This window comes from Ictidomys tridecemlineatus, chromosome 14 (genome assembly GCF_052094955.1).
Source record: "Ictidomys tridecemlineatus isolate mIctTri1 chromosome 14, mIctTri1.hap1, whole genome shotgun sequence".
Lineage (NCBI taxonomy): Eukaryota > Metazoa > Chordata > Mammalia > Rodentia > Sciuridae > Ictidomys > Ictidomys tridecemlineatus.
In genome coordinates, this window is record NC_135490.1 from 59,803,860 (window position 1) to 59,821,892 (window position 18,033).

Sequence of the window (18,033 nt, forward strand, 5' to 3'; positions counted from 1 at the left end):
AATTCTCAGCGCTGCTGCGAACACACTCAATCATGACAGCCTCGTGACAGACATTCCCCCTGCATGCTACGCTCAAGTGTCCGATCAAAAGTCCCAAGCCTTAGGCTCTACGTTCAGCAGATGCACACTCACTCAGACCTTGGTGATCAGATCAGGAGCCAAGGCAGGCTTCTCTTGGGGTGAAGCTGACGGCTGGCTGAGGAGGCGGTCACAGGGAGAAGTCCTGTTCTCACCAGGGTCAAGAGGCTGCTGTGGAGGATCAGGCAGAGAAGCAGAGTTGGGATGTCAGTCTAGGTCCTCATCACGCTCTCAGGCTCGTGTGCATCAGTGTTGGCTGGCTGAATGTCCGTTCATTTGCTTCATCATTTATACTAAATTCTGGGGCTTCTGACCACTTTTAATCACTATCAGGTGCCATCAGATTCCTTCGTGATGTCATTTGCCCTGGGTTAAAGCATTTGGTCTGGTGGTCCCCACCCTGATTTTCAGGGCTAGGGCAATGTGCCACAGTCTTCACTCTGAGTTTGTCAGGATGGGGAGAAGTGACTTGTTTGTGCCTAAGGGCCATCCTGGAGAGCTCCATAGGGGTGCCTGGTGAGACTGCAGGCTTCAAGCTGGAGTTTAAAAATGGAGCTGCTTAGGCTAAGGTTAGGTTAGATAGGCAGTCAATTAATCAAACCATGTTCAAATGCGGAAAATGCCAAGCTGTAACCAACCATTCAGATTGTTTGTGTACATCTCTTCTATTTTCTGTCCATAACAGCTATCTGTAAGGTCATCCTTACATCTTGTTAAATTTATCTTTCTTTCTAGAGTGAGTCTCCTCTTTGTTGATATGGAAGTATGGTCTCCTGTTCATATCATCAACATGCTCTCTGAGCATAGAGCTCTCATTAGAGTATCAGTAATCTATTGATGATGAGTAAGAGAAGAAGCATTGTTCTTAAGGATCAGAAGGAAATTTTACATTTCAATGATAGTTGCTGCACTTGTTCTAATTATAAAATACTAAATATTCTTTGGAAATATAACGTTTTAACTGTAATTATTTATATTCCTACTTTATAGGTAAATTCAGATTCTGACTCAACAGATCTCCTATGAGACTATAATTTCTGTGATTTTGAAAAATTCTCCAGGCAATTCTGAGGTACAACAATTTTGCAAGCCAGTTTTGAATTATATATGCTTTCTTGTTATTATATATAGAGAAATGTAGGTATATATCTACATACATATACACATTTATATCCTACATTTTTAAAAAAGTATCTTGAAAGTACACTCTCCATTGGTTAAAAGCACTTTGAAAGCATGATTTACAATATTCTGACAGTTTCTTATCGTAGAAATAGATCATGGAGTTTTAAATAGTTCTCTATTTTTAATACATTTTTTCAATTCACTATTACAAATTACATGACACTAAATAATTCTATATAGAAGCATTTTTGACCTTCTGATAAATTTCTTCAAATAGATTCCTAGATGTAATATTAACTGAATAAAAAATATTCATTTTTAAAGCTTTTAAAGCATATTGCTAAATTATTTTCCAGAAAAGTTTTAATAGTTTATACAAGCAGTTACATTACTCTTCTGACCCCACTCTACCAATTTTAAATGTTATAATTATTTTTATCATTGCTAATTTGACAGCTGAAAACTTACCTCCTGTATCCTTAATATGCATATTTAAGTATAGAGATAAACAATTTTTTTTTTCTCTTTACAGACTCTCGGTATTTTTTCCTTAGTGTACTATCTGCTCTGGCCCTTTCCAAAGGCAGAGTTAAAGGTCCTCGGATTATCACAGGTTACAAAGAGATTTTTAAACACCCCTAGCACATTTAACTCTTCCTCTTCCTCTCACCTCTCAGATTTAACTCATGAATGCAGATGGGTTTCCCATACTAAGGTTACAACTGAAAAGCATTCTTCAATCCAGAATATTTATTTTCAGGGTGAAAAACGATAGAAAGGAATCAGTCCTCTTTGTCACTGTCTTTCCCTTCATCTTACACTGACTTGGGCAAGAAGGCAGCCAGCGCCCCAAGCTCTTTGGGTTCCTGATGAGGCTCCACCATTTCTCCTGCAGCACCCAGCTTCCCCCCACCATCCAGAGACAGATATCATTTTAGTCTTTCCCATGCTAGCCACTTCTGTCACCATGAGAAACTCAAAAGACCCTCATCCTCTGCACTTTGACTCCCCACCATTTCCTAGTCTACATCTATCTCCCAGCATTTCTTAGCTCTTGGCACTTTCCCACTGAGCCCTTTGAGACTCAGTATCCCTCATTAGCCACATCACTTATTTTCAGGCCCTTCTCTGAACACTCTGATCTCCCTTTTGCTCTCTGTGGTTCAGCAGGGAGAGCAGTGCTTTTGCTCCCTCCCACACCTCATCATCGTGGGCTTGGACATAGAGCTGTGCTCTCTGTGCTCATCACGCTCCTCTGAGACCACAGTCCCTCCATCTTTGTGAAACCTGTAGCTCTGATGCTCACGTAATCCCTTTGGCCTTCACCCCTCTTTGTAGAGGTCACCTATGGACCCCCAGTTCATTTACGCTCATTTTGTAATTGTTCTAGCTCATGGTTCTTACTGTGTTCAACACTACCCATGATTATTTCCAGTGATTTTAATAGCTTTGATTTTGACCCCTTCAAACCTTGACCTCTCAGACTCTTGACTTCTCTCTTGCAGTGGCTTTGGTCTGCTCCTAACCTCAGCATTTTTTTCCCTCTGAATTACCATGACTCTTGATTTTAGCAAGAGCTCCATAGCCTCTGTTTCAAGAATACCACTTTCTGACTTCCACCTTCTCCCTTTCCAGTTTATTCCATTCAAACACCCTGACTGTCACCATTCTGACTCTACTGGGACCTACAAACCACTGAACCTATCAACTTTTCAAAGGCATACAGACCCTTCAATTCATTAGTTCTTCAGTCAGTTTCAACTCCAACATCTAGTATCATAATGCGTATCTCCACCCCAGCTTGGATGTGCGGGCCCCCAGCACACCTGTAGGATTACCTGATCCCCACTGATAGGGTTCACTGAAATATAGCCATGTTTTCCCTATAGCATGGTTTTGTCTGTAGTTCCCTGCCACCTTGTGAATAAGCTGTGCTATCTACAACCTACCTCTTTTTTTTTTTTGTACACATTAGACCCCAAGTCTCCTAACATTCCCAACAACTGTCGTTCTGTGTCTTGAAATAGGTAACTTTTCCTTCTCATCTGAGTCACTTTCATCTTAACAAAAACATAAATAAATGTCTGACATTTTTGTTTCACTTTTTGTGGTCCTAGAGATTCAAACCATGGCTTTTTGCATGCTAAGCCAATGCTCTACCACTGGGCTACATGTCCATCCTCTCTCTAACATTAAAAAAATAAATCCTTCATGAGCCTATACTTCCTTCTAGCCACCAATTTCTTGACTTTATGAAAGGTAAATTTCTATATTTTCAGTGGAGACAGGAGATGATGGAGTAGAGAAGGTGCTTTCCAAGCTGCTCCATGGCATGCGGCCAGGAAAGCAGATAAACAGCTTCTCAGTGAGATGGGTGAAAAAAGGCACTTTACTGGGATTTAACACTAAACTCTCAGAACAGCTGAGAGACTTAGAAGTTTGGATACAATAAAAGAAAAAAAAATCCATCGTGGGCTGCCACCGCAGCAGGTTCACCACGGGCAAATCAGAGAGGGGAACTTAGAGAACTTGCCTTTCAGGTAGCACCATGGCTGCCTTGATATACAGAAATCTGAGACCAAAGACATTGTCAGACTAATTCAGTAGGTGAGCTACACTTACGTTCTCAGGTAGGAGAGGTGCTGTGTGTCTCCCAGTTGTCTGTGGAGAGCTAAAGCAGACACCCACCACCATTGTGCTAAGGTGGCTGATGACGATGGGACCAAACCCTGGCATCTAGACCTGTGTAATCATACCTGCACGGAAAACCAGACTGAGCAGAGGCCCACCACACATCTCAGAGTGGACCTAGAAAACCAGGAGAAATTCAGATGCAGAGAGTGTTTGACCCATGAATTATAGGACATTTAGACCCAAGAGATACCCGGTCCCTTTCATTTTCTGAGTCTGGCAGTTCACAGGACGAGCTGGGGTTGGCAGGGAATTCCATAGAGTGGGTGTGACTAAGTGGGAATTTGGGGATTGAGCCCAGAGACTGAGAAAGATGGAATCCGCAGTTGGCAGAGGGATGGAAGGATTGGCTCCCCCTCTCCTCCTTCCAGGAATAGACAGTAGGGGAGACTCCTGGTGTGGACACTCCCAGTGTCCATCAGTAGTTGTCAGGCTCTGAAGATGCACTGATTTAAGATCTTCAGACTAACCACCATTCAAAGAAGCAAGGGGGGACTGACTGACCTAAGCTGCACACCAGGGGCTCCACCTCTAGAAACTGCTCTCACAGAACACTCCAGTGATCCAACCCTGAGAGGACGGCGGACAATACTCTCCAGCCTGCCCCACTTTATACTGCCTAGAAGAGAGGCCAAGAAATTTTTAACTCTAGCCGGCAATTTGACAAGCAACACAAAAAGAAGGCTGTGTCAGTCTGCAGCTACTGCTCTTGTGCACCATACATTCCTCAAGAAAAAATGGAAAGGTGGACACTTGGGAACAGACAAGCAACGTAGATCATCATTGACAATATTTGACCGCCACAGTGAAGATGATTTCTTAATTTTTCATCCAGGACTGTGTGTGTGTGTGCTTGTGTGTGTGTGTGAGTGTGTATGTGCTGAGGACATTTGTACATATACATAGGGTCTCACTTTTCTCATTTCCAGCATTTTGGGGGACTATAGGTTTTGATTAGTATATATTGGTTTTATTTTTATATTGTTGTTCACTTGTCTATTTCTCTTGATTCTCCCCTCTCTTTTGCTAACAGCAAAATTGTATTGTTCTATTTTTCACTCTTCCTTTAATATTTGCTTCTCCTTTCTCTTTTTCTCCCTCACAATCATGACATTCTACATCTCTTCTGTAACCTCCCTATTCACATTTTTTGAAATACCAAACCTGTTTGCACACTTACTATTTTTACTCTTGGCAACTGCTTACCATATCATTTCTGATTAGAGTGCCAATTAACATTGTAGATGTCATAATAGTTTAGTTTAATGCTGTATGTGGCTTGCATTGATTATTATTTTTTTCTACCCCTGAATTATGAGGTACAAGAAACCATCTGACATCTAAGATTCAAACTGATAGTTGTGTAGATACACAAACCATAGGAAACAGCAAAGGAATAAACCATCAAAAACAAACCATAATATCTCAATAACAGTGTCCATTGATACCACAGTGGAGGAAATGTCACAGAAGGAATTTTAACAGTTCATAGTTAAAATTCCTTCTGTTTTAGAGTGGACCTAGAAAACCAGGAGAAATTCAGATGCAGAGAGTGGTACATATATGTGGTACATATATACAATGGAATATTACTGAGCCATATAGAAGAATGAATTTATGACATGTCTCAGTCTGGAGACTATCATACTAAGTGAAATAAGCCAATCCTCCCAAAAAATCAAAAAACTAATCTGCAAGGCAGAAGATGATATAAGGTCAAAGTGGATCAATGACCTAGGAATTAAACCAGAAACCTTGCACATAATGGAAGAAAAAGTAGGCCCAAATCTCCATCATGTCAGATTAGGCCTTAACTTCCTTAATAAAACTACTATAGTACAAGAATTAAAACGAAGAATCAATAAATGGGATGGATTCAAACTAAAAAGCTTCTTCTCAGCAAAAGAAACAATCAGTGAGGTGAATAGAGAGCCTACAGAATGGGAACAAATCTATATCACAAGCACATCAGATAGAACACTAATCTCTAATAAATATAAAGCACTCAAAAACCTTAACACCAAAAAAACAAATAACCCAATCAATAAATGGGCCAAGGAACTGAACAAACACTTCTCACAAGAGGATATACAATCAATCAACAAACATATGAAAAAATTTTCAACATCTCTAGCAATTAGAGAAATGCAAATCAAAAGTACAATGAGATTTTGCCTAACTCCAATCAGAATGGCAGCTATCAAGAACACAAACAATAATAAATGTAGGCGAGGATGAGGGATAAAAGGTAGACTCATACATTGCTGGTGGGACTGCAAATTGGTGTAGCCAATCTGGAAAGCAGTATGGAGATTCCTTGAAATGGAACCACAATTTGACCCAGCTGTCTCACTCCTCAGTTTATACCCAAAGGATTTAAAAATAGCATATGACGGAGACACAGTCATATCAAAGTTTATAGCAGCACAATTCACAATAGCTAAATTATGGAACCACCTTAGAAGCCCTTCAGTAGACGAATAGATAGGAAAACTGTGAACATTACTCAGCATTAAAATAGAATAAAACCATGGCATTTGCAGGTGAATGGATGAAGTTGAAGAATATAATCCTAAGTGAAGCAAGCCAATTCCAAAAAAACAAAGGCCAAACGTTTTCTTTGATATGAGGGTGCTGACTCACAATGGAGATGGGCAGTGGACTTTAGACAGGGCAAAGGAGAATGAAGTAAAACCCCTAACTCTCATCCTGCACAAAACTCAATTGAAAGTATATCAAGGACTTAGACACTAGAATGGAGACCCTGCACCTTATAGAGGAAAAAGCAGGCTCAAATTTTCATCATTTTGGCTTAGGAACTAACTTCCTTAACAAGACCCCCAAAGCTAAAGAAGTAAAATCAATAATTAATAAATGGAACAAATTCAAACCACAAATCTTCTTTTCAGCAAAGGAAACAATCAATGTGAAGAGAAAGCCTACAGAATGGGAGAAAATCTTGGCCACTCACATCTCAGATAAGGCATTAATTACCAGAATATACAAAGAACTCAAAAAGCTTAACCCCCCCCCCCAACAAAACAAAACAAAGCAAATGACCCAATCAATAAATGGGCAAGGACCTAAAGAGACAGTTCTCAAAGAAGAAATACAAATAGTCAACAAATACATAAAAAAATTCAACATCTTTAGAGAAATGCAAATTAAAACTACACTGAGATTTTGCCTAACTCCAATCAGAAAGACAATTATCAAGAATATAAGTAAGACTAAATGTTGATGAGAATGGTGGGGGGAAATGGTACACTTGTACATTGTTGTTGGACAGTAAATTGGCAGAAACACTCGAAAGCAGTATGGAGATTTCTTGGAAAATTGGGAATGGAACCACCATTTGACCCAGTTATCCCTCTCCTTGGTCTATACTCAAAGGAGTTAAAATCAGCATACTGCTGTGATGCAGCCACATCAAAGTTTATAACAGCACAATTCATAATAGCTAAGCTATGGAACCAACTTAGGTGCCCTCCAACAGATGAATGGATAAAGAAAATGTGGTACATATATACAATGGAATATTACTGAGCCATATAGAAGAATGAATTTATGACATGTCTCAGTCTGGAGACTATCATACTAAGTGAAATAAGCCAATCCCCCCAAAAAATCAATGGTTAAATATTCTCTCTGATATGAAGATGCTAACACACAATAATGGGGGGTAAAGGAAAGAATAGAAGTTCATTAGATTAGAAAAAGGGGAATGAAGGAAAGGGAGAAGGGATAGGAATAGGAAAGATAGTGAATAAATCAGACACAATCTTCCTATGTACATATATGAATATACCACAGTGAATCTAAATATCATGTACATCCACAAGACTGGGATCCTAATTAGAATAAGGTATACTCCATATTTGTATAAATGTGGCAAAATAGACTCTACTGTCATGTATAACTAAAAGGAGCAAATTGAAAAAATACTCTATATTTTTTCCTGAGTTCCTCCAAATTTGTCTTCAACCAACTCCAATTAGACTTTCATTTTTACCATTTCACGAAAATAGTTTTCTTTTAAAATTTTTTTTTGTTATTTTAAATAGCTTTCTAAAAGAAAATAATAATCCTTAAGAGGTGATAAAAAGACATAAATTCCCCAAAAGAAACACATTTGAAAGGCTAGCAAATTTTTGCCACAGTGAATCATGCTTTCATATTTTAAAACACTTCTTAACTTGGTTCTCATAACACTGAAAGTAGTAGACGATGCCACCCCATCATAAGTCACTTTGGTATATTGATTATTTTTCAGCTGGAGGGAATTGAGAAACAGACACAAGAGAAATTCCTTGCCTTCTCCATCTACCAGGAATGGCAGGAAGATTCTTAGTCACCAGAGACCATTCTAGATACTTAACAACCTACAAACAGAAGAATCTACATAACAAACCATGCTAACTGGTCCTTGTCTACCAGGACCCTCCTCAGTGTTTGCCTTTCCATGATGTGTATCCCAAGAAGATGCTACACAACCTCATGATCCAACTACACCTTTGAGTTACTCATCCCTGAGTTCTCCCAAGTGTGTGATGCTCACGTTTATGAATTCTGCCTGGTTTTCTCTTGTTTGTCTTTCTCATTCTAATTTGCAAGGTCCCATCCGTGGGCCTACGATGGATAGAGGGAAAGAAAGTCTTTTCCCCTCCATTAAAATACTCACTCCCATGATTTTCCTCCAACTCTCACTGGCTCTCTTTTACTAGCTCCTCCTCCTCATGCCAACACATCTGCTTTGAATGCCTTAGAGCTCAGGGTTTGGCTTGCTTCTGTCTCCTCAGACCTAAGATTTGTAGTAAGCCAGCTCATTTGGTTTCTTGGCTTAATTCCCTATATGCGTTATTAGAGGCCCAAACTTATTTCTCCAAACCAGACATCTTGTCCAAATACAGGATTTGGAATTATGATCCCTAACTAAACTTCCGATACTGAAAAGGCTTGTGGCCTTTTAGAGCTGAAAATAAGGATAAATATTAGAGCATAAAAACGTTTATGCCTCTGCTTTTTAAAAATAATACTTTGGGGTACACAATTAAATGTAAAATGAAAACTAACATACTGAGAGTGAATTACGGGAGGAAATTTGAAAATTGAGTGAAAGTTAAAAAAAAATTAAACTCCAATAAAATTAAAAGGTTAAGAATTAAAAATAAGAAGATGAAAGAGATGAGATTTAAAATAAGGGATAAAGAGCAAGAAGCCAATGAGATAAAAGGTTAAACACATAAAAGAAGAAAAAAATTAAAAAATTAAGATAAAAGGCTAAAGCCCATGAGAATAGAAGTTAAATATGGAAAAGAAAAATGGATTAAGCATTAAGAATGGAATGAGGAACTTAAAATATAAAGCTGAAAAATGTTGAACTGAAAAGGTAAAGAGTATTAGGAGAAAAATGTTTTTAAATAAAAATGAAGCTAAAAACCTTTAATATTAGAGAAATAGGTACCCTTCAGGAAATAAAAATGTCCTACAGTGATTGGTCAGGAGCAAGAATTTGCTGTAACATATTTCCTAAGCATTCCTAAACACTGTGGCATTCTTCATTCTGGAATGGAACCTACCCTTTAAACAAACAGTTGCCTTCATGAATCATACATTCAGAAAGCCATTCAGTAAAGTTGCTTTCCTGGTAGAAATAGTCTCCTTTATATAATGAGCTCTACTGGGTTAACACAGCAGCACATTGTTTAACCTCTGGAATATTCTAGAGGAGAAATGTAGTAAATTAACTAGATGCTCATCATACACATTTGTCTTTTGTGCTAGTTTGGAAAGCACTTTTACATTGATTACTCCCCTTTCACCTTTTCTATGAAGAAGTGAGCAGAGACTATTTGCACCTTCAAGAGGAAATAGGTGGGCTGGGGTTGTGGCTCAGTGGTAAAGTGCTCGCCTAGCACGTTTGTGGCACTGGGTTCACTCCTCAGCACCACATAAAAATCAATAAATAAAAGAAAGTTTTTAAAAAGAGGAAATAGTCTCCTTGAGCTTGGAGGCTTACAGAGAAGATAGGTGTGGAGTCAGATACATCACTGTTCTTGCTTGGATCTGAAATGTCCCTTTGGGGGAAATGATTGGATCACAGGTCTCTGACCTCCTCAGTGGTTTAATCCATTGATAATGGAACTGATAACTGACTACAGGTAGGTGGGAACTAGTTGGAGAAAGTGGGTCCCTGGAGGCATACCCTGGAAGAGTTTATTTTCCTCTGGGTTGTTACCCCAACCCTCTCAGTTTCCTGGCTACCAGGAGCTGAGCACCTTTCCTATACCATACTCTTCGACCATGATGTTTCTGCAATGGAGTTGAACAGCAAAGAATTGAGACCTCTGAAACCATGAACCAAAATAAATCTCTCCTCCTCCAAGTTGTTCTTGTGAATTATTTTGGTCACAGCAACAAAAATCTGACAAACACAATCACACTGTGAGGAAAGAGTACTAAATGGGAGCCTTGGTTCTTCTGAAGTGAGAGATAAAAACCACCACGTGTTAACACTCGCAAAAATAGTAGGCAGAACTCAGAGTGAATAGGAGGAAGCTTTTCAGAACAGTTGCAATGAAACCTTTTGCTCATCCTATGTTAGAGGTTTCTGGGAATTGCCCTAGCAAGAAAGAAAAGTCTCTAGAAGGCCCTCCATACTGTTTCAGTATAATCCCCTTCCTATTTTCTGCTTGCCCTGCCATATGCAATCTATTCCACAGCCATTTGTTCAGCCACCTAGTGACCTTACCACTGCAGGTAAGAAATGAGAAATTTTGAGGGCGGTTGCATTCCCTGGATTTTCATGGCCTTGGCATAAAAATATTTAGTGCAGGTACTATCCAAGCAGTGAACTGGTAAGGGAGGTTTGCAGAGTGCTGTGAGCCACAAAATCACCTTTCCGCCTGTAAGGGGTTGTCCCAGCTTTAGAGGCCATGATAGTCTGTAAATACCAAGGCCGGCAAAAGGAGAATTATTGCTTCCCATGCCATCTGAGTTTTTCCAGACCTTGCAATTAAAAGAGTGTTTCTCTGGCTTTCTGCTGACCTATGAAGGGTGTGTTTTATCACCAAGGATTAATATTGATCTGGGAACTACCTCGACTTTGAAAGAAGCAACATTATTTATTGAAAAACCAGGGTGTTTGACATTGGATGAGCTATGGAAGGGGTTGGCGAAGACAATCTTGTACTCTCCAGCTTTCACTTTTGCCGATTTTTGAATTTCCTTCATATGCTGACTCAATTTTCCTTGCTCTCACATATAAAAAAAGAAAAAGAAAAAAGAAGAAGGAGAAGAAGCAACTAGCCATGAAAGGGAAAAGTTAACAAAGGCCACAAAATAAAATAGCAAGGCATTATAGGTAATAGAAGACTCAAGGCATTGTTCTCCAAAGTCAAGGGTTTCTAAGGCTAACAAATAAGCCACAAATGTCTTAAAAGAATTTCAAAAGTCTCCTTTAGTTCCTGTGTAGCAGACTCGTGCCCCTTCTGACCTTTCCTTCTGTTTTTCTTTTTTTTCTCTCTAAATAGCTTTCTTCTAGCATCTTTACTCCCAGGTAAAAGCAGTAAGATATGACTGTACAGTTATTCATTTGTCTTTTCATTTAACAAATACTGTCTGTGCATGTTATGTGACAGGGACTTTCTTAAACACTGAGAGTGACAATGACAATAAATGTTTATATTGAATATCTGCTATATATAGTAACCTAAGTGTTATAGGAAAGAAGTCCAGAACTTTCTGAGAGAAATGCTGACCCAGGCTTGGTTCAGTAAGACAGCTTCACAACCCTCAGCAGGCTGCAGAAGCTTTACAGATACCACCCTCCTTCCCTTTGTAGGGGGAAAAAGTGACTGAATAGTTCTTATTCATCTCTGTCAATTTATTACTCACCTAAGTATTGTCTCAGTTGGCAGGAAATTTGTAACTGGCACTCTTCTTATATCCAATACCAACCTATAAATGACTTCTATATTTAAAGAAGACAATAGATAGAATGATATTACTATTTGAAACAAGTCAGAATTTGTATAAAATAAGATTAAAGAGAAAAAAATCTTTAAGTCCTTTGCATTTTTAAATGAAACTCTGGATATTGAGCTTTGCTACCGAGGCTTGGGATTCAGACTCGAAAATAATAGATTGTGAGATTTTTTTCACCAGAAAATTGTCATGGATGTTTGAGCTTAAAAAAAGGCAGCAGATGCTTACAAGAAACCCAAGGGAAATAGGAGGGACCCACACCTCAGGAGATATCAGCAAAGAACAACCAAAAATTCAAGGACCCAGCAAGATGGGGGTTAGCTCCAGAATTATTAGAGAAGACCACACATGAAGACAAAGAAGAGCAGAGGTCTTCCTCCCCACAGATTCCCCTTCATTCCATTTCTGTTCTGGGAAGGGATGGGGAGAGAAACAATCCTGGTAGGAAATTTGAATTCTATGCTGCCTATCAGGAGGCTGAGTTACTTTTCTCAAAAACAAGATGAGATCACGTAAAATACAAAGGTTACGATTTTTTGGACACGAGAGTCATTGTGTTTCAAATTACTCTGTTATGCTAGATGCATTGATCTATCTGGCTGGACTAGACTTCATTTCAGGGAGGAGAGACATAATATAGCTTTGGTGTCTATTGATTTGAGAAGTGAATGCTAGAGAAGAACTCAGACCAATTAGTACCGTCCTCTTGAACATGAACCTGACCTTGTTCTTCCAAGGGTCCTCCGACCTGTGTCTTCTGGATGAGAATCTGAGCTAGTGCTTTTGAACATGTAGAACAACAACAACAACAACAACAACAAATATTAGAGGGCATGAGGTATTTTTTTCCAATATAACAGAATAAAGACTATTTGATCAAATACTTTCACGTGTCAAATATAATTTTCTCATCTACTACCAATTTCAGCAAACCAAGAGAAGGAGTAAAGAACTAATCAAGTAAACAGATTAGTTCCTAATGAGTCTGTCACCTTATTTACACCTTGCTTTGAAGCAAAAGTAACTGACATATCACCTAAGAATTGAAAGAGGAAAGGGAAAGGCTTATATTACTATTTGTTTTTCACTGGTATATATATGTATGTATGTGTATAGACACTGGAAACACAGTCTGGCCTAATCAGAAGACTTTGGGTTCTTTCATGTTCTTTACCCAAGCGTTACAAGGACAGGTTCTGGAGGTTTAATTAGAGGAGGGAATCAGCATGACATATTTGTGTCTTAGTTGGATGCAAAATCTCACCTAATTCCCAACATTGTTCGATAATAAATATTTAACAGGAAGCCATGCAGAGATGGAAAGTATTCAACTCGGAGGAAGATGTAGCACACCAGGCCAATAGTTAAGCCAAATTACTGCATTTTTCAACTGGAAGGAGCAGATTTGTAAAGGAACTGACAGAAAAAATTAAACCACCTCACAAAGAGGATTGAATCTGAAAACTAGCCACCGGCAGGCTTCAATTATTTCCATTTAAACATGTATAATATTTTATCACTTAGAGATGTATAAGCATGTATAAACCTTTTATTTAAACATATATCTCACATTTAAAGGTGTATAAATGGATATAACATTAAAGGAAATAAGTCCAGGTCATGGAGATCTGCCTTCAAAATATCAGCTCTTGTTTTTTTCTCTCACACCCTTGTCCATGGAAGAGGCCCTGAAAAATAGATTGTCTCATCAGTCAGTCAGCAAGAGTCAGCCCTTTCACCAGGGCCTTACATGCTCTTGGTCAGGTTTCTACTCTGTTAAGAATCTTCTCAAATGTTGGTCTCATCTATCTCCATCTTTCAACTGTCACTCGTTCAGAAATGTAAAGATAAGGATTTTGGGAATGCATAGGGTCTCCAGAGGCTCTAGTTATCATTCACCAAAAGTTAAACATGCAAATAATAACACTTAAAGAGAGCTTTTGAGGGCCTATTTGCCAAATGATTTTCCTGCCATTCGATTTCCCTTTTCAAAATTCTAGAAGAGCTTCCATTTTGAAGGAAGCCCTGCCTATAATCTTTGAGAAGCAAAAAATCTTCTTGTGTCTGTTTGGTATATGGGATTTCCACCTGTTGAAATCCCTAAAGCAAGGAAATCATAAATCTTAAGACCAAATGATCAAATTTAGTCCGGTTCCAACTTTCTTTCCGTCGCCTCTTTGCCCCTTTTCTGTACCCATTTCTCCATTGCAAAAGACAAAAAGAAAAAGACAGCAGGGTCCCATCCCCTTCCCACCCTGGCCCCTCCTGTTCGTTCGTATCCCATGACGGGCCCAACTGTCTTATGTGGGCTGGATATGAATAGGCTCAAGGAAGATTTATGGGAGGTTGCCTCTGTCCACTTAAAATTCCTCAGCTATACACCTATTCTGGCAGACGCTTGTGAAATAGAACAGCTTCAATTCATTTAAATTAGAATCTTTCTCCTTCCCTCCTGTACAACAAGAAAGAAAAGTCATTCAATTCAAGTGACATTTAGCTAATAGTGATCATGTCATTTGGCGAATACTTAAAGCCTTGCAAGAGCTACCAACACTATTCTTTTTTGGTTTTAAACACGGATTCATGGAGCAGCATGTGCACACACTCTATATACATTGAAAACGTTGATACGTTTTCAAAGCATCTAAATAATGTAAAAAGAAAATCAACAGTAATAATAACAACAGTAACTAACATTTCTTTGAAGAATGCCGTGCGAGAGTGTCGGATTCTTTTCTAAGAGCTTTGCTTATTAATCACTTGATATACATAAAAGTCCTGTGTGATCAGTCACCGTGTCCCCATTTGGCACAGGAGGAAATTGAGGAAGGTTGAGTTACTTGCCTGAGGACCCAGGAACTGCCAGTGTGAAGCCCACATCTGAACCTTGGTAGGGTGTCTCCAGAGCGTGGCTCCTTCAGGAAATAAGGACATGGAGACATCTCTGAGAAGGAACAGGAAAAGTATCTAGCAGGTGAGTCAATAACTGAATGAGTAAGAAATATTGCTTCATATTTTATTCCTAGTGAAGAGATGGCATGAGATAAGCATCATCCTGGGTATCAGCTTCTCCCTTGTAGGCCCAATAAACCATGGGGGTGAGGAAAGTTCTGGTGTTTAAGATGTGGACTCCATAATCCAGGGATGAAGGAATGAAGAGGGGAGTAAAAATGAGCTTAAGAGATGAGCCCATTCAAGCTGAGAGTCAAGTCCACAGATCCCCCAGCAGAGCCACAGACAAGGGAGATGGTGTGCTTAGAAGAACGTAGAGAGGGAAAACAGAAAACCGTGTTTGAGGGTCTTCCAAATGTGCTGATAGTGATGGAAGAACTTGAACTTTGACAGGAGAGTTGGAAATGGGGATGTGAAGAGCCACTTTGGGCTGTGTTCATGATCTGACCGCTGCCGACATGCAGCCTTAAGCACTCCCAGAATGTACTTCTTTACAGCCTATTCTCAACAGAAGCCAGATCAATCCTATTCACAAGTAATCAGAACGTGGGATTCTCATCTTCAGCTCCTCCCATGGGTTCCACACTGGTCCTCCTTCACTCTGCTGTGGTCATACTCATCTCCAGAGTGATCGGAAAATCCTGCTGCAGGGCCTTTGCACTTTCTGTACGTACCACTTACCTTGAATTCTGTTCTCTGGAACATCAGCAACACTCATTTCTCTCTCCTCTGTATGGTCTCTACTCCAATGTCTCCTTATTTTGAGGCTTCCCTCTGAAAACATTCTCTATCTTCTCTGCCTCCAATATGTTGTCCATAACTGTATCAGTACCTGGTATGTTGTGTATTTATTTTTATTCATGATTCTCTACTCATGTGATTACAAGCTTTATAATGAGAAGCCCTTTGTGTTCTTCACCATGGTATGAAGCGCTTGGAGTGGCATCAATACATAGTGAGCATTCAATAGGAATTGTGGAAGGAGAAAATGCAACAGGAATTGCTGAAACATTTCAATCATAGGCAATGGAACCGAAAAGTGGAATAAGACTCTTTTATTAGTTAAAATTATTATTATTATTATTATTATTATTATTTGATAAGTGTGTTGGGAAGATCATGTAAGCAGATATGTAAAATAATTTATCTACTACGAAAGGTAGTAGACTGAGAGCCCTTAGGCTGAATTCAGTCCTAAGCCATGTGTGGTTCTATCTGCACAGCAATTTTTCAACAATATAAACCAATATTTAAATATCAAGGGAGCTCACATAAAAAAAACCTAGAATTCTGGCTTCCTTTCAAAAAGCTAATAGATTTGGCATCCTCTAGATGGCTATTCTCCTGTTTCAAGTGTCATCTGAACCTGAGTAACAGCTTCCCTGTTAGGCTGGATCTGCCTTCTCCAGCCAGCACACTCACCCACCGCTACCTCACCAACATCCCGACCAAGCCTCGGTTGCCATGTGCCATGCTTATCACATTGCCAAATGGAGGAAGGCAGAGAAATACTGCTTGCACCCATGTCTCTGTCCACTGCAGGAGAGCAAAAGACTAAGACAGCCACGTGACTCAAGCAAAATGGGAGAGAGCAGACTTCTTTACAGAAGTGAAGACTTTACTTGCCTCATATACGTTCCTCGCCAGGCCCTTGAAGTCACTTCTGGTTGCCACACCTGTGTCCTGCCCAGACTAAGCAAGATAAAATGATAAGCTGGAACAGGCGGGCCTCTTGAAAATTAAACTTCATTGTCCCTAAAATAAGAGATCTTGGCAGAACACTTGCGTCTGCTTCTTTGCCGTTATTTCTTGTTTGTTATTATCATTATTTTTACCTGTAGTTTCCTAGAAATATTTCCTCTTAAAGAACTCAATATCTCACTTAACTGCAAGGAATCTGTAAAGTATGGCTGATCACTATCTGTCTTTCTTTTCTTTCCTCTTTTTTTTTTTTTTTTTTGGTGTTGAGAATTAAACTTAGGGGCACTGAGGCACATCCCCAGGCCATTTTTGTTGTTGTTGTTTGTTTGTTTTTTTTTTGTTTTTTGAGGGTTTTGTTTGTTTGTTTTTCTGTATTTTTATTTAGAGACAGGGTCTTGCAAAGTTGCTTAGGGCCTTGCTAAATATCTGAGGTTGGCTTTGCATTCATGATCCCACCTCAGCTCCTAAGCTGAGCTGCTGGGCTTACATGTCCTGCTCACTATGGTTTTTTTTTTTTTTTTTTTTTTTTTTTTTTTTAGAGAGAGAGAGAGAATCTTTTTTGTAGATGGACTCAACACAAAGCCTTTATTTTTATGTGGTGCTGAGAATCGAACCCGGATCCCGCCTGTGCTAGGCAAGTGTTCTACCACTGAGACACAATCCCAGCCCCTCACTATGTATTTTGAGAAATGTTGAATGTTTACACATATCTGCTTACAGGATCCTCTCAACACACTTACCAAATAATAATAATAACAATAATAATAATAATAATCACTCCATCTAATAGATCAGAAAATTAAGACACAATGAGAAAAAACAACTTATCAAAAGCATCAGAGTTAGTAAAGGGCAGAGCCAGAATTCAAAGCCAGGCCTATCTAGCTCCAAACTCATTCACACTATCCCATTGAATTGCCTTCACTGTAACATCACTGCAGTTTCACAGCCTTGGCACTATTAACATTTGGATAGGAGAAAGGGAGGTGAAGTGGTGACATCGTATACCTGATATGGGGGTGAACAGCATCCCTGTCTCTCTGCCCACTAGATACTGGGAACACTCTTCCTCCACTCATTATGGCAACCAAAAATATCTCCAGACAGCCAAATGCTGCACAGGGGACAAAGTGGCCTCCAAATGAGAGCCACTGCACTAAGCAGAAAATAAGATTTATTTGTCCCCGCTTGGTCAACCTAGTTAGAAAACTCATAGGACCAAAAGAACAGGTAGCAGTAACATTTGCTAAGACTTTAGGTACAAAAACAATTTTTTTAAGCAAAAAATTGGGACAGCCCCCGAACGGGGGATAGAGACAAGGAAAGAACTGAAGGAGAGAGGCAGTAGTGATTGTCAATCCATTCTGATCATGAATTTCTTCCTCTTGAGCAATCATGATGTAATTTTAAGCAAAGGCACTCACAGTACTAATCTTGGTTGATTTCAGCTGAGCCACAGGCAAAGAAAACTTGGAAAGTTAATAGAACAAAAAAAAAATT